Here is an 18,511-nt window from a genome sequence, read left to right as displayed (position 1 = left end):
CATGTTGAATGTCTCCATTGAATATCATGTAATGGTATTAGTGTGGGTGATTATAAGAGGTATGTCACTAAGGCATTAGCATGGATAAACGGTTAGTGAACTGTTTATCGAATACGACCAATTATGATGAATCACATGGATGTGGTCAATGATGCATTGTAAGATCGTGATAATGTACCACTGATCCTTAGACCTGAGACATCACAGTTGGAATCAACATAGGATGCATATGGTTCATATGGTGTATAAGCACAAGACTAGTCATGTCTGGTGTAATAAGCCGGTTTGGTCATATGTTATTCATGTGCGAGGACAAGTGATGTCAACATGGGATCCGTTAACTCAAAATAGTCCAATCTCGAGTTCCCAGACGAATGTCAATAAACATTGGAAAAGGGAAATTTCTAGCCATAGTATAATGAATGTCAGATGAAAAGTAGTTTCATGTTTATGAGTTCCATTGTATTGATTGACAATTCGATTAAAGATTAAGTTAAAGGTTTTGACATACCATGAACCATTCTTAATCGAGATTAGATGACGGAGGGATTTTACTACACAATATGTACGATCAGAAAAGGTTCATTGGAGTTTACACTTCATTATGGTTTAGGGGTTATGGAATGTTGCTAGACGTCTATCATAATCAGTGGGAGTTTCGATTATAAAGAGTTATAACGAAACATATCAAAATCCGATATTGGGCCCACGGCTAGATCACAGTGAACCAAAATGGTCATATATAAAATCAAGCTCAAGGAGAGAGAGTAATACATGTCATTAATCAAATTAATGATGCTCAGACGTAAACAGTTGCATCCAGATTAATGTATTGGTGAGAAATGATTATCTATAGATAGCTAGCACTAACCAAGGGTAATAAGGATTTATTAAATATTATTATTGAATCGGATTCAATAATGGGAACAAAAGTACATTGGTTTTATTCTAAAGAGTTAGAATATTTAATGGGATTAAAATTTGGGCTAATTATGAATTAACCATAAAACCAAGGACTTGACATAAATGCTCTTTTCCAAGATTAATTTTAAATTGTTTGAGAACTCCCCAAGACAATTTAAAATTACACTTTCTGCCCATGGTGTATAAACCAAGCGACAACCTTGCTTTCGCGCACGGTAGAGGCGTTCGGTACACCGAGCGATGATCTTTTCAGAGGTTGTCATTTTGATCTAATTTTTTACATGGTGGTGGGGAAAAATGCAAGGAACGAAACATAAAAAGAAAAGAGCGATTCGGATGAGCGGATTTTTTTTAATGATTTTTCAAAGATTAAAACTTTGAAAAATCGTAAAAATCAAATACTATGCATTTTGGGTCGGGGTCTGTTGTGTTGTGCTCCTAAAATCCCCATTTGAATTGTGGTGTGCAGAGTTGGGGTGCACACTTTTGGTGTGAAACGACAACCTTGCTTTTGCACACGGCATGGGCGTTCGGCACACCGAGCGACAATCTTTTCGCTCAACAATATAGTACCACATCAGCCAACAAAGGGCTGACTAATGTTGGTCCAAATAAGAAAAGTTTGGATCACAAAACAAATCGGGAAAGATAACTTTATTTCTTAGGACCACTTAAGGATATTATGACACCTGTAAAAAGTCATAAATATCAAGAGACAAAGATAAACATCTTTTTCACTTTATCATAAATGCAACTCGTGTTGGGTTGCAAAATATCTGAAGCGAAAGTGTAAGCACAGACCATTGTGCACACACACTCAAAACGAAACAAGCCAAGACACAAGTTTGGCAACCAATGTGCATTAAGAACTGATGCACACACACACACAATAGATGAAACAAACCAAATAAAAAGATTGGCAGCTAGTGTACACTCATAACTATTGTGCACACACACAACTTATAAGTTTGACAAAAATGAATATTTTAAGCATAATAATCTTTTTTTAATTAAAACTACATGATCGAATTCCAGCAATATGACGTGGAACTATGGGTAGTTTTGCGGTTACAACAATCTTGAAACTCATTGTTTCATCATCACAGGTAAACTCATCTACTAGGTTGTAAGACGGTAAACTTCAAGTCATTTCAATTATGCGGCGGACGCTTTGTCACATTTTGCTGTTTTAAGAATATGGACGATAAAACGACGCGGTTGCGTGTGTCATATTAATGGAATGACAAAGAATTTTAGGACTAGACTATACTGTTTCATCGTTTTCGAATGGTTTGATTGATCATTGACAATACTATGTTCTTCCCAACGATGTATTCTCATTGCAGCAACTGCATATCATCTTTTATGTGTATTTTTTGTAGTACTTAACAAAAATTTAGAAATGGTAAAACGACAATTCCTCAGCATCGTTTCATACTCCGGTTTAGGAGATTGGAAACAAGACATCGATTATTGAAAACTGTTAAAAACACCCCTCCTGTTAAGACGTCGTTTGCTGAAGTCAACATAAAAATAATAAATGACTTTATTACCTTTTGACTATTCTGAAAATTTAAATCTAATTTGAAGTTTATAAGAAAACATTCATTCAGCCCCTCGTATGTTCACTAGGTAGTATGAAACTGTTATGCCCAAAAGTCAAGCCTATGTCAACACAATAATGTCTCTTTGTACCAGCTGCCAAGCCCATATCTCCAAAGATATTCCACAATTTTATCTCATTTCAAAGAGAGAATGGACGAGAGCCTTCATGTGTTAAGGCAACTTGCAAAACACTCATTACATTGAGTGTTAGGTGTATAAATGGGCACTTCTCTTCCGAAGAAGGAGGCTGGGTGAATTTGAGCTTCATTTCATTCTCTCTCTGTAAACACTGTATTTTTCTTCTTTGTATGTTTTACGGGCAAATCATAGAAATAGTCAGAGATCAATAAAATAACAGTGGATATAGGAGTCGCTTGTTGAGCATCCGACACACTATAAAAACCCCTATAGCCCATCTTTTATTAAGTTTTCTGCAACATATATAATCTCAGCTCCATATTCAAACTCAGGATCCATCCCGTGTGATTCCTAAGTCCGCTTAGCGTTTCCCACGTGCGAGTCGTTGACGTCCAAAATCAAGCGTCAACAAAACTACACCTCCTTATTCATTTGCATCTAATGTGTAGCTGAAAGAAAGTATAGAACTCTCATATAATTGACTAAATGCCATGTTAATGAGTCATGACACTACAAATTTATATGGTGAAGCTATTTTAACTACATGTCATATCTTGAATCATGTGCAGCTAAAGAAAACTAAGTTAATCTATATGAATTATGGAAAGTTCATAAGCCAAATTGGGATATTTGAGAGTTTGCGGCTGTTTGGCATATGTTAGAGTGCCGACTCTAAAAAAATTAGACTGGGTGTTAGAGCTACACTTATGGTTATGCTAAAAATAGTACAGTTATAGGTTTTCTGACTTTGAAAAAAATGTGATTTTTGAATTTAATGATGCAATTTTTCATGAATAAAGTTTCCTTTTAAGTCTAAGATAGTGGGGGTCAAATTATTTCACAAAATATTTGGATTGGCCTACCTGTCTTCTTCTATCTTAGAAAGTAAAAATAAAAAATTGTTTCTAAATCCTCTGTTTTGGGAAATAATTTTGAACCAAGAAAAAGTAAAAGAGGTAGGATAAAAAAAGATTTTGGCCCTGATATTTGTTTTTATTAGTGTGAGAATCCTATAACTTTACAAGAGGCTGTTTTTCTAATGATGAAGTTCTTTGGAAAAAGGTTGTAAATGATGAGATGGAATCACTAATTTCTAATAAAACTTGGAATAGTAGATTTACCTCCAGGTTGTAAACAATTGGAAGCAAATGTGTTCTAAGGAAAAAAACTGAAACCAGATGGGACCTGGACAAGTATAAAGCAGACTTGTTGCAAAACGTTACACAAAAAGAAGATCTTGATTTCTTTGATGCTTTTCTCCAATTACTGGAGTGAAATCCATTAGACTTTTGATTGCTATAACTGCAATTTTTGATTTACGTATTCATCAAATGGATGAAAAATTACTTTTTTATATGGGGTATTGAAAGAAGAAATTTATATAGACCAACCTGAGGGATTCATTGGACTAGAGAAGAAAACAAAGTGTGCAAACTAAATAAATCTCTTATGGTTAAAAAAGGCACCCAAAATGTGGCATGAAAAACTTGATTCTTGCATTGATGTTAATAGCTTTAAATCAAATGAGTGTGACAAATTCATATATCATAAATCTGTCAATAATTCACATGTGATTATTTGCTTTTGTTGATGACATGTTGATTTTTGCTCTAACTTGCATCATGTTCAAGATACAAAGAAAATGCTTGGAAGTCATTTTGATTGAAAGACTTGGATGAGACAAATTTTATCTTAGGCATTAAATCACTAGAACTAGTGATGGGTATTTCTTGATCAAATCATTATGTTGAGAAAATTTTGAAAAAATAAATTATGTTGATTGCAAGCATGTAGCAACTTTTTTGTACTCTAGTATTCATTTGTTTCTTGTTGAAAGTGAGAATGAGATTTGTAGTCAAAAGCAGTATGCTAGTACGATTGGTAGTTTGCGTTATGCAAAATAATTGCGTTATGTTGAGAAAATTTTGAAAAAAATATAATTATGTTGAAAGTGATGATGCATATGCAGTAGGAGTGCTCAGCAAATTTACTAGCAAGCCAGGTAAAGAGCATTGGCGTGCCATGAAAAGGATTATGAAATACTTATCTGGTACTAAAAATTATGGCTTGTTTTGTAAAGAGTATCTTGCTGTACTTGAAGGTTATTGTGATGCCAATTGGAACACTTTATCAGGTGATTCCTTCTCTACTACTGGTTTTAGCTTTTGTTTTGGGTGGTGGTGCTATATATGGAAATCAAAGAAGCAAACATAATTGTTAACTCTATTATGGAGGCTGAGCTAATTGCATTAGCTTTAGCAAGTGAGAAAGCCAATTGGCTAAAGGACTTAATTTGATATTCCATTTTTTGACAAAATTGTTTCATATGTTTTTACACTGTGATAGCACTGCACAATTGGTAGATAGAAAACCATTTTACAACGATAAATCCAGAACCATAAGAAGAAACAATAGTATTACAAGATTACTTGAGTAATGGCACATTCACATATAGTATATTAAATCTCTTGATAATCTTGCATATCCATTGACCAAGGCCTTGGCAAGAGATAGGGTTTGGAGACATCGACGGGGATGGGATTGAAGCTCATAGAATCATGATCCACGTATAAGGACACCAACCCAAAGACTAGAGATCCTGTAATTGGGTTCAAAGGGAGAACGAATTATATGGGACGTAAACAAAAAATGCACTATTTTGTTTTCTCTACTTCAACATCCATCCCTATGATGTGAGTGCATTTCCTGTAATGGACGGAGAGTTGAGTTACCAAACTCTTAACGAAAATCTGTAGCTTTTTATGAGTGGGATGTTAAGAATTACTGGAGCATCCTTGACAATTTCACCATAAGAGTGTGAAATTGGGGCCGCTTCTATGAGAATTGCGCTTGTTCTAAAAAAACACTTCTTATGAAAACCAGGAGAGCACAAGGTCGTAACGTGTTGGCTTCGGAAGCTCAAACTTAACACCTGGAATGTTATGTTTTGAACAGAAATTTTTATTCCCTAAAGCAGTCAAAGTTCAATGCCGAGCATACTCTGGCTCTGGAGTAAAGATTATTGTTTCACTAAGTGAAGGTTCAATGGAGAGCACACCTTCATTAAGCATAATAGTCATTCTTTAACTGGTATTTGCTCTCTCGCATGTGTTATCATCCTCATTCATTCATAATTAAAAATAAAAAATGAGTGGGGGAGTGTTGTAACTTGCATTTTTTCTTTTTATCTATATTTATTATTCATGGAAGGTTGGGAGATGAAAGATGGAAGGTTGGAAGATTAAAGATGATGGGAGTTAATTCATTGAATTGAAGGTGGTTATGGAGATTTTAATTGAATTAAAAGATGAGTTATGAGTATGAAAAGATGGAGTATTTTAAGAGTTGTGAAGAGTTGTATATAAATGTCTCTTATATTCATTCATCATACACATTTTTCTATGTTCATCCATTCTATTGAGAGAAAATACTAGCTAGAGAAAGGTGTTCCTTTTGGAGGAGCTTGGGTTGAGCAATTTGTGTAGAGTTGTTGTCAACCAAACAACAAGATTGTTGGGCTATTGTATCCTAGAGGAACGGGTCAAAGTGTTTCTCTACTACAATGGTTTTTTAAGTTTTGCTAATTGTAGAGGGCTCGAATCTCTTTAAAGAAAGCGAGATAGTCGTGTCTCAACCTTTTAGTTTTCATGCAATCTTCATTATTCATCATTGTATCTCTTTGAAATAAAAATTTTATTTTCACTAACAATTTCGAATATAAAATTTTCGTAATCATTGACTGTAAATGGTAAAATCTATGGTTGATTCGAATAAGGATGATCCTGTGAGAACGAGGCACTGACAATCTCGTAGACCACAGGGACAAAGAAAGTGAACGCGAAAGCTCGGAGATCATTAGTGTGGTGTCTGTCGTAGGCACTCTAATGCTCAAGTCAGCACGATTGAAGGGAATATTTACGTAAGGCTAAGAGCACAGGAAAGAGTTTACTAGGAGTGTTTGGCCAAGGCGAGACTATCGGAGTAGAGTGGCCAGGGTGTGGTTGTACAGTGCCTATAGAAAGTAAAATTAGCCGGAACTAAGCTTTACGACATAGAAAGGCTTCAATTCTTGAGAGTAATAATTTAGGAGCTAAAGAGAGGGGTTGTATGTGAATGAATAATGAGAGGCTTGACCCCTACTTATATAGTGAACCAAGGAAGCTTGAGTCCTTGTAAAACTAGGTATTCTCACAATAAAAGTTTGAGTAAAGAGGAAACTCATAATGCTAATTTATGTAGAAGTAGAAATACTAGTTCATGTAAGATTAGAAATCTTGGATGAACTAAGAAATAAGTGGAACTCTGAGTCCTACTATGGAACAAATATGGGCTAATAGGTTGAAGCCCAAGTTAACTTAACTTGTTGAAAGGCCTAACTCATGGAGTGGCCCAAAGTGTAAGTTGGCCCAATTCATAGAATGGCCCTGATTGTAGATTGATCCAACTTGTAAGTAGTTCCAACTTGTGGAAAGGGCTGACTCATGGTGCGACTAGATCGTAGAATGGGCCAGGCCATAGAATGGATCTTCCTACCAAATGGATCATCCCATTAGATAGTCAATCCATAAGATGGATTGAAGCATGGGCCTGACCAGAATTGGGCTAAGGAATTGGGTCATGAATCATTTATTTCGTTATTGGACTTAACAAGGTCTAGTACGATTTTTGGCCCATATGACATTGACAAATGACTATATCAAATTCTACTAATAAATATAACTTCTTCAACTAATAAAGAAAAGCAACAAGGGATTTCTTAAACTATTTTTAAAATGAACAATACTAGATATACAAACGGATGTGTCATTAAAAGGATGGATTGATGCATATAAATAGTAAACTCAATAAATACTAAATAAATATAGATGAATGATGTATCAATAAAAGAGTTGTCTCCCATCAGTTTGTATATATTAACTAATTTTAGTGTGGACATGTAACACTAATCTTTTTAAATATATATGGGTTCTAATGTTTCTCCAAAACTCTAGAGGATTCAATATAAGTTACTCTTTATTTTATTATTATTTTTTAATCTAAATAACGTTTACTATTTCCAATTAACTATTCATTACTTCCTATAAATTTTAAAGAATCAAATTCCAGTCAAATTTTCTTGTATTAAAGATTATAATATTTATATGAGTAATTCTCTAGTGAGGACATCCTCACATAAATTTTGCAAGAACCATGCTTGAATGCCATTAGATAGGGGTGCGCAAAATAATTCGGTATCCAATCTGTATCTGGTATTCGACCTGATCTGTATTTGGTATCCGATCCATATCTGGTATCCGATCTAATCCGAAAAAACCAGATATATGAAAATCCGAATCGGATACGGGATCGAAATAATGGAATATTCGAAAATCCAGATCGGTTGCTTTGATTAAACATGTATTAAGTTCTTTGGCTTCATTTGTCGTTTTATTAAATTTGTGTAATCAAGTTTGTGCTAAGTTGGATACTGAATATTATTCCCAAAAATATTCTGATAATATCTTAGTTTAATTCAATGTAATTGGATTATATAATGGATGAAAGTTATATAAAAGAATGCAGAATTATTTAATTTTAATCATGCTTGGATTGAAATTTGAATGCAATCCAAATATAAGGTTTTTTGATCCAAAAATTTAGATTGGATCAAAACCAAATCACATGGAATCCAGATCGAATTTGAATCAGGATTTATCTTGATCTGAATTTCTGGATCGGATCAAAATAGTGCAAAACTGGATTGGATATCCGGTTTTGCACACCTCTACCATTAGATTCATTATCCATGAAGCACATGGCAACATCATTGAATGTCATATGATATTTTGCAGATGAATCTATTGACATTCAAACATGGTCTTTACAAATAAACATAAGGACGTCTTTATTAGAAAATTGTTATATATATATAAAGCTTAGGAAAGCTTTTCTAAGCTTTGTAAATGAGACAATCCGAATAAGAGAAATAAGAAGAGGGCTCTCACTTTAGCTCCCTAGATTATGCACAATTTTATTTGGTCCCTCATGTTTTATATTCTTAAATTATAAAAATATTAGGATTTTTTTCAAATGATGAAAATCAAAATTTTAAAAGAAATAACTAGTGTAAGATTGTGGTGGGTTGTAATTTAAGAGACATGACATGAGTCAAGGCCAATAGCACCAAAAGAAAAAACATACCCACGTGGAGCACATGCCCTACTACAGAATAACACCAATTCTTAGATTTGACGTTCATTATTTTAGCTCTCAATTCATTCAAAGTGCGGGACCACTGCTTTTAATTAGATAGGACAATCCCTTTAGGATTGGGCCTAAGGCCCATTCAAGTGGGCTTAACTTCACATCATCGGTTGATTTACTTAGTTTGATCAATATAAAATTAAGTATATAGATGTAACATTCATTTCAGATTCTTATAATTCAAACTAGACATGGGTTCCACGCATTACGCGGGTATATTTATTCAATGTTTTTAAAATAGATTGTAAACAAATTTATTCTAACAAAATAAACTAATTAGATTAAGACATAATAATTGTTAAATTATATAAATTTTAAAGTAAATATAAAATTTATGTATATACAAAGTTATGCTAAGATAAAATTAATAATTGTACCTGTATAACTATTAATATCAATTATAGGTAGATGTCATTAAATCATTCATCCAACTTAAAATTAATAATTGTACCTGTATAATTATTAATATCAATTATAGGTAGATGTCATTAAATCATTCATCCAACTTGAGAAGATCACCTAAATATTATATAGTCTAATTATATTTTCAGGATCATCACCTTAGACAATTGATATTATTTTTGCAGACATGTCTTTGATATTCGATGTCAATATTTTGTAGTGAATCGTATATAATATTTAAGATCACTTGAATATTATCAAGATCAACTATTTAAACTTAAAATTTATACTAACCTTCCGCAATTTCTGTAACTTATATTCATTTTCAAGTTGCATTGCACGGGCATGTTTATTATATTTTTTTTAACATTATTATTGGTTTTTTTGTGTTTTAAATATATATTTTCTATATTGAAGTTTATTTTATATTGAATTGATAATTAAAAAATCAATAAATAAAATATCCACAAATTGAACTCAAAGTTTATATTATCATGGTTCTTCTCAAGTATGTCACCATTTGAAATCTGCAAACAAAGTTTAAAACTTGTCAAGAAAAGCAAATAAAAAAATTGCAGGATAACCCACTGGGTATTATTAATAAGTTTATAAATCAATCAGAGAAAGAGAAACCTTGTTGAAAAATGTGAACTTTTAATCAAGAGACTTGCAAAGCCAAAGGAAAAAATTAATTTTGATTGTTGAGAAGAGAAAATGAATTATTTTTATTATTATTATCTTAGAAATTAAAAAAAAAAAAATAAGAATGTTGAGAAGAGAACTCACATAGAAAGCAACAACAACTCCAACAGTATAATCTGAAGGCAACTTAATTGAAGCATTGAAGAAACCATGAAGATAAAGGTCCAGTGACATAAATCTATTTACTGAATTAGAATTGACCACCACCTATAGCAAAAAAAAAAAAACATTTGATGATAACATCCTAAAGAAATACGATAATTGCAAAACCCACAAATCAATCCAAAAATCAATAAAAAGAGATAGAACAAATACAATTAAAACTACATATCAATATTTGTTTTCCTTTGTCATCACTAAAATTGAATTTGTTTTATGTGCGTGATAATAAAATGAATGGTTCGGCAGCAGGTCTATAGTTATCCTAATTCATCGTATAATATATCAAATTAAAGTCTTATCTTCTAGTTTTCAAAGATTCAAACCGCTCATCAATTAGATTTTTATTGAGAAATCGAGAAATAAGAGAAACCAAAATTTGTATGATAATAAAAGGAATTGTTCAATAGTGGGGGCTACAGTTATCCAAATTAAGCATATAATATATCCAATTAAAGAGTTGTTTGTTTAGTTTCTAAAGATTTAAATCTCTCATCAATTAGATTTTTATTGAGCAAGTTATGGTCAATTTACTATTGAATGTTCAGTGGAAACCGAAACGTGTGTGATGATAAAATGAATGGTTCGGCAGTGGGGATACAATTATCAAAATTAAGCGTATAATATATAAAATTAAAGCTTTATCTGTCTAGTTTCTAAATATTTAAACCTCTCATCAATTGGATTTTTATTAAGAAAGTTATGGTCAATTTACTACTGAATGTTTAATGGAAACCCAAATGTGTGTGATGATAAAATGAATTATTTGACAGTGGGGCTATAGTTATCCAAATTAAGCATATAATATATCAAATTAAAGCATGTCTGTCTAGTTTCTAAAGATTCAAACCTCTCATCAATTGGAGTTTTATTAAGCAAGTTATGGTCAATTTACTACTGATTGTTTAGTGGAAACCTAAATGTATGTGATGATAAAATGAATGGTTTACTAAAGCTATATGGTTTAACATCAAACATCAGTTGATATTTGTTAAATAAATGAAATTAGTTATATTCAGCAACAACCTCTTTTTATGATATATGTATGTAACATAAAAAGATATCAACAAAAAGAGATAAAACAATTACAATTAAAACTACGTATCAATATTTTTTTTCCTTTAAGGATAAAAATAATGGTTCGGCATATTATAAATGGTTTAGTAAAGCTACATGGTTCAGCAACAAACATCAGATGATATTTGTGATACAAATAAATTTTTATATTCAGCAATAACCTGTTTTCGATATATGTATGTAATATAAGAAAATATCAACAAAAAGAGATAGAACAAATATAATTAAAACTGCATATCAATATTTGTTTTCCTTTGTCATCACTAAAATTAAATTGGTTTTATGCGTATGATGATAAAATGAATGGTTCGGCCACAGGTCTATAATTATCCAAATTCATCATATAATATATCAAATTAAAGCTCTATCTTTCTAGTTTTCAAAGATTCAAACCGCTCATCAATTGGATTTTTATTGAGTAAGTTATGGTCAATTTACTATTGATTGTTCAGTGGAGATCAAGAAACAGGGGAAACCGAAATGTGTGTGATGATAAAAGGAATGGTTTGGAAGTGGGGCTATATTTATCCAAATTAAGCGTATAATATTTCAAATTAAATACCTATCTGTCTAGTTTCTAAATATTCAAACCTCTCATCAATTGGAGTTTTACTAAGCAATTCATGGTCAATTTACTACTGATTGTTCAATGAAAACCAAAATGTATGATGATAAAAGGAATGGTTCGATAGTGGGGCTACAATTATTCAAATTAAGCATATAATGTCTAGTTTCTAAAAATTCAAACCTCTCATCAATTGGAGTTTTATTGATCAAGTTATGGTTAATTTACTACTGATTGTTCAGTGGAAACCGAAATGTGTATGATAATAAAAATAATGGTTTTGTTGTGGGGCTACAGTTATCCAAATTAAGCTTATAATATATCCAATTAAATCCCTATATGTCTAGTTGTCAAAGATTCAAACCGTTCATCAATTGGATTTTTATTGAGCAAGTTATAGCTAATTTACTACTAACTGTTCAATAGAAATCGAGAAACAAGGGAAACCAAAATATGTGTGATGATAAGAGGAATAGTTCGACAGTGGGGCTACAGTTATCCAAATTAAACGTGTAATATATCAATTTAAATCCCTATCTATCTAGTTTCTAAAGATTCAATCCCCCTATCAATTGGGTTTTTATTAAGCAAGTTATGGTCAATTTACTACTGATTATTCAGTAGAAACCGAAATGCGTGTGATGATAAAATGAATGGTTTACTTGATCCAAATTTAATGGATTTTCATATTAGGACTGATAAGAAATATTGCAAATAAAACGTATTAATTAGGAAATGTAATCAGACACAATTAATTCATTTAACATATATATTCACACGTCAACAGAACATATATAATTAATCATTCATATAACAAATTAAAATATACGAATGTTTTTACAAAAAACATATTCAACACAAATGAATTATTTCTACTAATATAGATATAACACATACTCACAGTTCGGTTGACAATAGGATCATCCTCAATTTGATCTTAGTAAAGTATATGAGCATTTCCTTGAAAACAAACATAACAAAATTTAATCGATCTTTATGTTAAGATTGTTAAGGAACAATTATTCATTCGTATAATAACTGTTACTTAAAAACGAAATCAACAAAAGTTAATTAATCTTCATATTAAAATTGTTAAGGAATACACTTACCATTCGGCAGGACTAACACAATCAACATTCAAATAGATTGATCGAACAAAAACAATCATTCAACCAAATAATAACCATTAAAATAGTTAGGAGATATAATTACAATTTCATATTAAAATAGTTAGAAGATATACTTACAGTTCAGAAGAACGAATCAAAATAACAACTCATTTGATAATGTCAATTGGACATTCTTCCTTTGTTCCATGCCAGTTCATAAATATTTGACCTACAAACAACAACAAAAACATAAATAAATAAAAAATCATTGATTAACAAAATCATGAAGAATAGACGTATTATTGATATAAACTAACATGACCTATAAACAATTAACAAAAGACCAAACATATTGTTGACACCAACTAACATATTGCAATAATACACAACTGAATATACGTCCTTTTTATAAACCCTTATTTAGACATTTCGAAGGCCAACACAATTAAATACGAATTGAATGCGAAGAAATGTTTGCAATGTCAATAGAATGCACCTATATAATTATTAATCAATAGCTATGCTTTTACTACCAATGCAATGCACTTATGTAATCCAATCTTTATGTCTATTTATTTAGACTTTGGAATACCAATGCAACAAGTAATATTGTCTACATCATCATCAATCAAATTCAACCACGTGGCAATCATAAATCCAATGTGTCATTATGGTTAAACCTAGGGGTGAGCACGGGTAGCGGGTAGAACCGGAACCGGGGGTAAGAACCGGAACCAGAACCGGAACCTACCCAGAACCTGCACTGTGCGGGTAGGTTCCGGTTCCAATTTTTTGGAACCGTTACTGTGCGGTTCCGGTTCCGGTTCTTACCCTCGGAGGAATCGGAACCGGAACCGGAACCTGTAAAAAGGGTACCCTGTTTGGAACCTGTAGGGGGTACCCTGTTTGGAACCTGTTTAGAACCTGTTTTGGAACCTGTTTGGAACCTGTTTTGGAACCTGTTTGGAACCTGTTTGGAACCTATTTTGGAACCTGTTTTGGAACCTGTTTGGAACCTGTTTTGGAACCTGTTTGGAACCTGTTTTGGAACCTATATTGGAACCTGTTTTTGGAACCTGTTTAAAACCTATTTTGGAACCTGGACTATAATGAAATATTTGTGAAATGTAAATAATGGGGGAGTTTCTATTATTTTACATATAAAAAAATTTAAAATAGAAAAAGTTAAATTTTTAGAATAACCTAATTAAATAAATATACGAATACAATTATACTTATTACATATAAATTACACCATATTAAAAGCTTTAATATATTTAATACATTATATTAAGTTTTGATCAATTAAGTGATAATTGGAATTATGATCCAATTAAAAGTGTTTTACATTTTTAATGTTATTAAAGAATATTTTTGAATAAAATAGTATATTTGATTGAGTAATAATATATTTAGTTATTTACTTCATTATCAAGTTCTAAGTATTCTATAATAAATTAGTAATTAATTAATTATATATGATAAATTGATAAACATTAATAATTTAATTACTAGTTAAATATCATACTTAATCATTATAATATTACATTATAATTAAATGATTACTAATTATTAAATTTTATAACTTACTTAATTGATTTATGTATAATTATTATAGCATTACATTATTGATTACTACTTAATTAATTGACTTTATTATAAACATTAGTACAACCTAATTAAATGATTAAAAATTTAATTATTATAATATTACATTAAAATTTATATATGATTATTTATAGTTAATTCACTAACATTACATTAGTATGATTATATAATTAATTATAACATTACTAATTAAATAATTACTTAATTGATTATGAGTTATAAATTATGTTTTAAACATTAGTAATTACTAATTTGCTACATAAACATTAGCACAATACTTATTAATGATAAGAATTTAATTAATTATAACATTACCTTATAAACATTTCATTATAACATAATTAACATTACATATAGTTAAATATTACTCAATTAAATTATATATTATTATATTACATTATATATTATGATCACTTACTTAATTATAGCATTACATAGTTAAATGATTAATAATTACATAATTAGTTATGAATTTATAACATTACTATAAACATTAGTAATTTACTAATTTACTAATATTACATTACTTAATTAAACGATTAAAATTAATTAATTTATAACATTACCTTTATATTTATATATAATTACTTAATCAATTTAACATTCTATTTAAACATTAGTATATTAATCAAATGTTTGAAATTTAATTTATAATATTAATTGTAGATTTATAGTAGATTATTTAATTCATTATAACATACATTATACTATATAGTATGATCATATAATTAATATAACATTATAATTAAATAATTACTAATTGATTATGGTTATGATATTATATTTTAAACATTAGTATTACTATTTACTATATAATATTAGCACTACTTAATTGAATGATAGAAATTTAATTAATTATAACATTATCTTATAAACATTTCATTATAAATATTAATTAAGCATTACATTTAGTTAATAATTACTCATTAAATTATAATATTATAATATTACATTATATTATGATTACTTACTTATTATAGCATTATTAGTTAAATGATTACATAATTACTTAATTATTTATGAATTTATAACATTACATTATAAATATTAGTAATTTACTATACTATTACATACTTATTAAACGATTAAAAATTTAATTAATTATAACATTTTTATATATTTGTAATATGATTACTTAATCAATTATAACTTCATTATAAACATTAGTATATTAATTAAATGATTTGAAATTCAATTAATTATAATATTAAATTATAGATTTGTATATGATTACTTAATTCATTATAACATTACATTATACTATTATAGTATGATCTATAATTAATATAACATTACATAATTAAATAATTACTTAATTGATTATGATTTATGATATTTATTTTAAACATTAGTAATTACTAATTTACTACATAAACATTACACAATACTTAATTAAATGATAAGAAATTTAATTATTATAACATACCTTATAAACATTAATTAAGCATTACATTATAGTTAAATAATTACTCAATTAAATTATATATTATTATATTACATATATATGATCACTTACTTAATTATAGCATTATATATTTAAATGATTACATAATTACTTAATTAGTTATGAATTTATAACATTACATATAAACATTAGTAATCTACTATACTATTACATTACTTAATTAAACGATTAAAAATTTAATTAATTATAACATTACTTTTATATATTTGTAATATGATTACTTAATCAATTATAACATTCCATTATAACACTTAGTATATTAATTAAATGATTTGAAATTTAATTAATTATAATATTAAATTATAGATTTGTAGTAGATTACTTAATTCATTATAACATTACATTATACTATTATAGTATGATCATAATATATAACATTACATAATTAAATAATTACTTAATTGATTATGAGTTATGATATTATATTTTAAACATTAGTAATTACTAATTTACTACATAAACATTACAGCAATACTTATTAATGATAAAAATTTAATTAATTATACATTACCTTATAAACATTATTAAGCATTACATTATAGTTAAATAATTACTCAATTAAATTATAATATTATTATATTATATTATATTATAATCACTTACTTAATTATAACATTATATAGTTAAATGATTGCTAATTACTTAATTAGTTATGAATTTATAACATACATATAAACATTAGTAATTTACTATACTATTACATTACTTAATAAACGTTAAAATTTAATTATTTATAACATTACTTTATATATTTGTAATATGATTACTTAATCAATTATAACATTCCATTATAACATTAGATTATATTAATGATTTAAAATTTATTAATTATAATATTAAATTATAAATTTGTAGTATGATTACTTAATTCATTATAACATTACATTATACTATTATAGTAATGTCATATAATTAATTAACATTACATAATTAATTATTACTTAATTGATTATGACATTATATTATAAACATTAGTAATTTACTAATTTGCACATATTTAATCGAATATAAATTTTATTATTATAACATTTATTATAATTTATGGTATGATATTTAATTAATTATAACATTCTAATAAACAATATTATAATACTTAATTAAATGATTAACAATTTAATTAATTATAATATTACTTATAATTAAATATATATTATTAATTAATTATAACATTACATTACATTGTAGTATGATCACTTAATTAATTATAACATTACAATTTACATGTAGTATGATCACTTATTTAATTATAACATTACTTATTTCTATATTAATTTACTAAATTATATTTGGTATATTATAATACCCAATTAACTAATTTAACATTAAATTAATAAATTTATAAACATAATAATTTATTAACTTATCAAATAGACCCCTGGCAAATGGCAATGTTAGTAATTAGTATTAAGAATTGTTGTTTGTTTAAATGATCTTGGTGAAGTTATTTTATGTGAATTGTGATAATTTGTTTGTGTTTTGGTTTTGATTGACGATTTTTATGTGAATTGTGATGAATTGATTGAATTCAAGCGTTGCTTAGAGATTACAGGTTATGAGTTACTTGGACCCACATGAATTGAATAACGAAAATTTGTTAGGGGTGTATTTGTAAACTTATAAGGTGTTTTTGTTATTTTTTAAACTAATAGGGGGGTAATTGATTTTTTACAGGGTACCCTGGAAAGGAACCGGAACCTGCATTTTAGGTTTCGGTTCCTTAAATTGAAGAACCTGTACTGTGCGTTTCCGGTTTCAGTTCCTTTTTTTGGGAACCTGTACTGTGCGGTTCCGGTTCCGGTTCCCCGGAAAAGTGCAGGGTACCCGGAACCGCTCACCCCTAGTTAAACCTTTAGAATGTCAATGCAATGCACCTATATAATTAGTGTTATTATTAATTATTAATACAACCAATGCAATGCACTTATGTAACTTAATCTTTACGTCTATTTATATAGACTTTGGAATACCAATGCAACAATTAATATTGTCTACCTCATCACCAATAAAATTCAACCACATAACAATCACAAATCCAAAGTATCATTATGGTTAGACCTTTAGAATGCTAATGCAATGCACATGTATTATTATTATTATTATTACATATCCTATTTTTATAATTAATTAATAATTATAGATGGAACAATAAATACCAACCCAACGTGTCAAGATAGAGCAATTTGATTGGCTTATCAATCCAATGTGTCAAAATGAAGCAATTCTAGAGCTTCCAAAATGTGTCACATGGCAATCAACCCATATGGATATTCAGCTTTATACAGTAGAACATCTCTATATTGATACTCTATCTAACAATAACCTTCATGTAGTCATAAAAAATTATGGTCCCAACTTGGGCCAGTTATAAATAAGAATAAATTTCATATTGTGATAAGCTATAATTTTTCTAGGTCTCGTCTTAAGGAACTTGTCCTACATAGTAATAATTATATGTATATTGCAAAAAATATATGTTTTGTTATATTAAAAGTTTAAGATGAAATAAAATAATTA

Source organism: Pistacia vera, unplaced genomic scaffold (assembly GCF_008641045.1).
Source record: "Pistacia vera cultivar Batoury unplaced genomic scaffold, PisVer_v2 Contig94, whole genome shotgun sequence".
NCBI classification, from domain to species: Eukaryota; Viridiplantae; Streptophyta; class Magnoliopsida; order Sapindales; family Anacardiaceae; genus Pistacia; species Pistacia vera.
Note: the sequence above shows the minus strand (reverse complement) of the source record.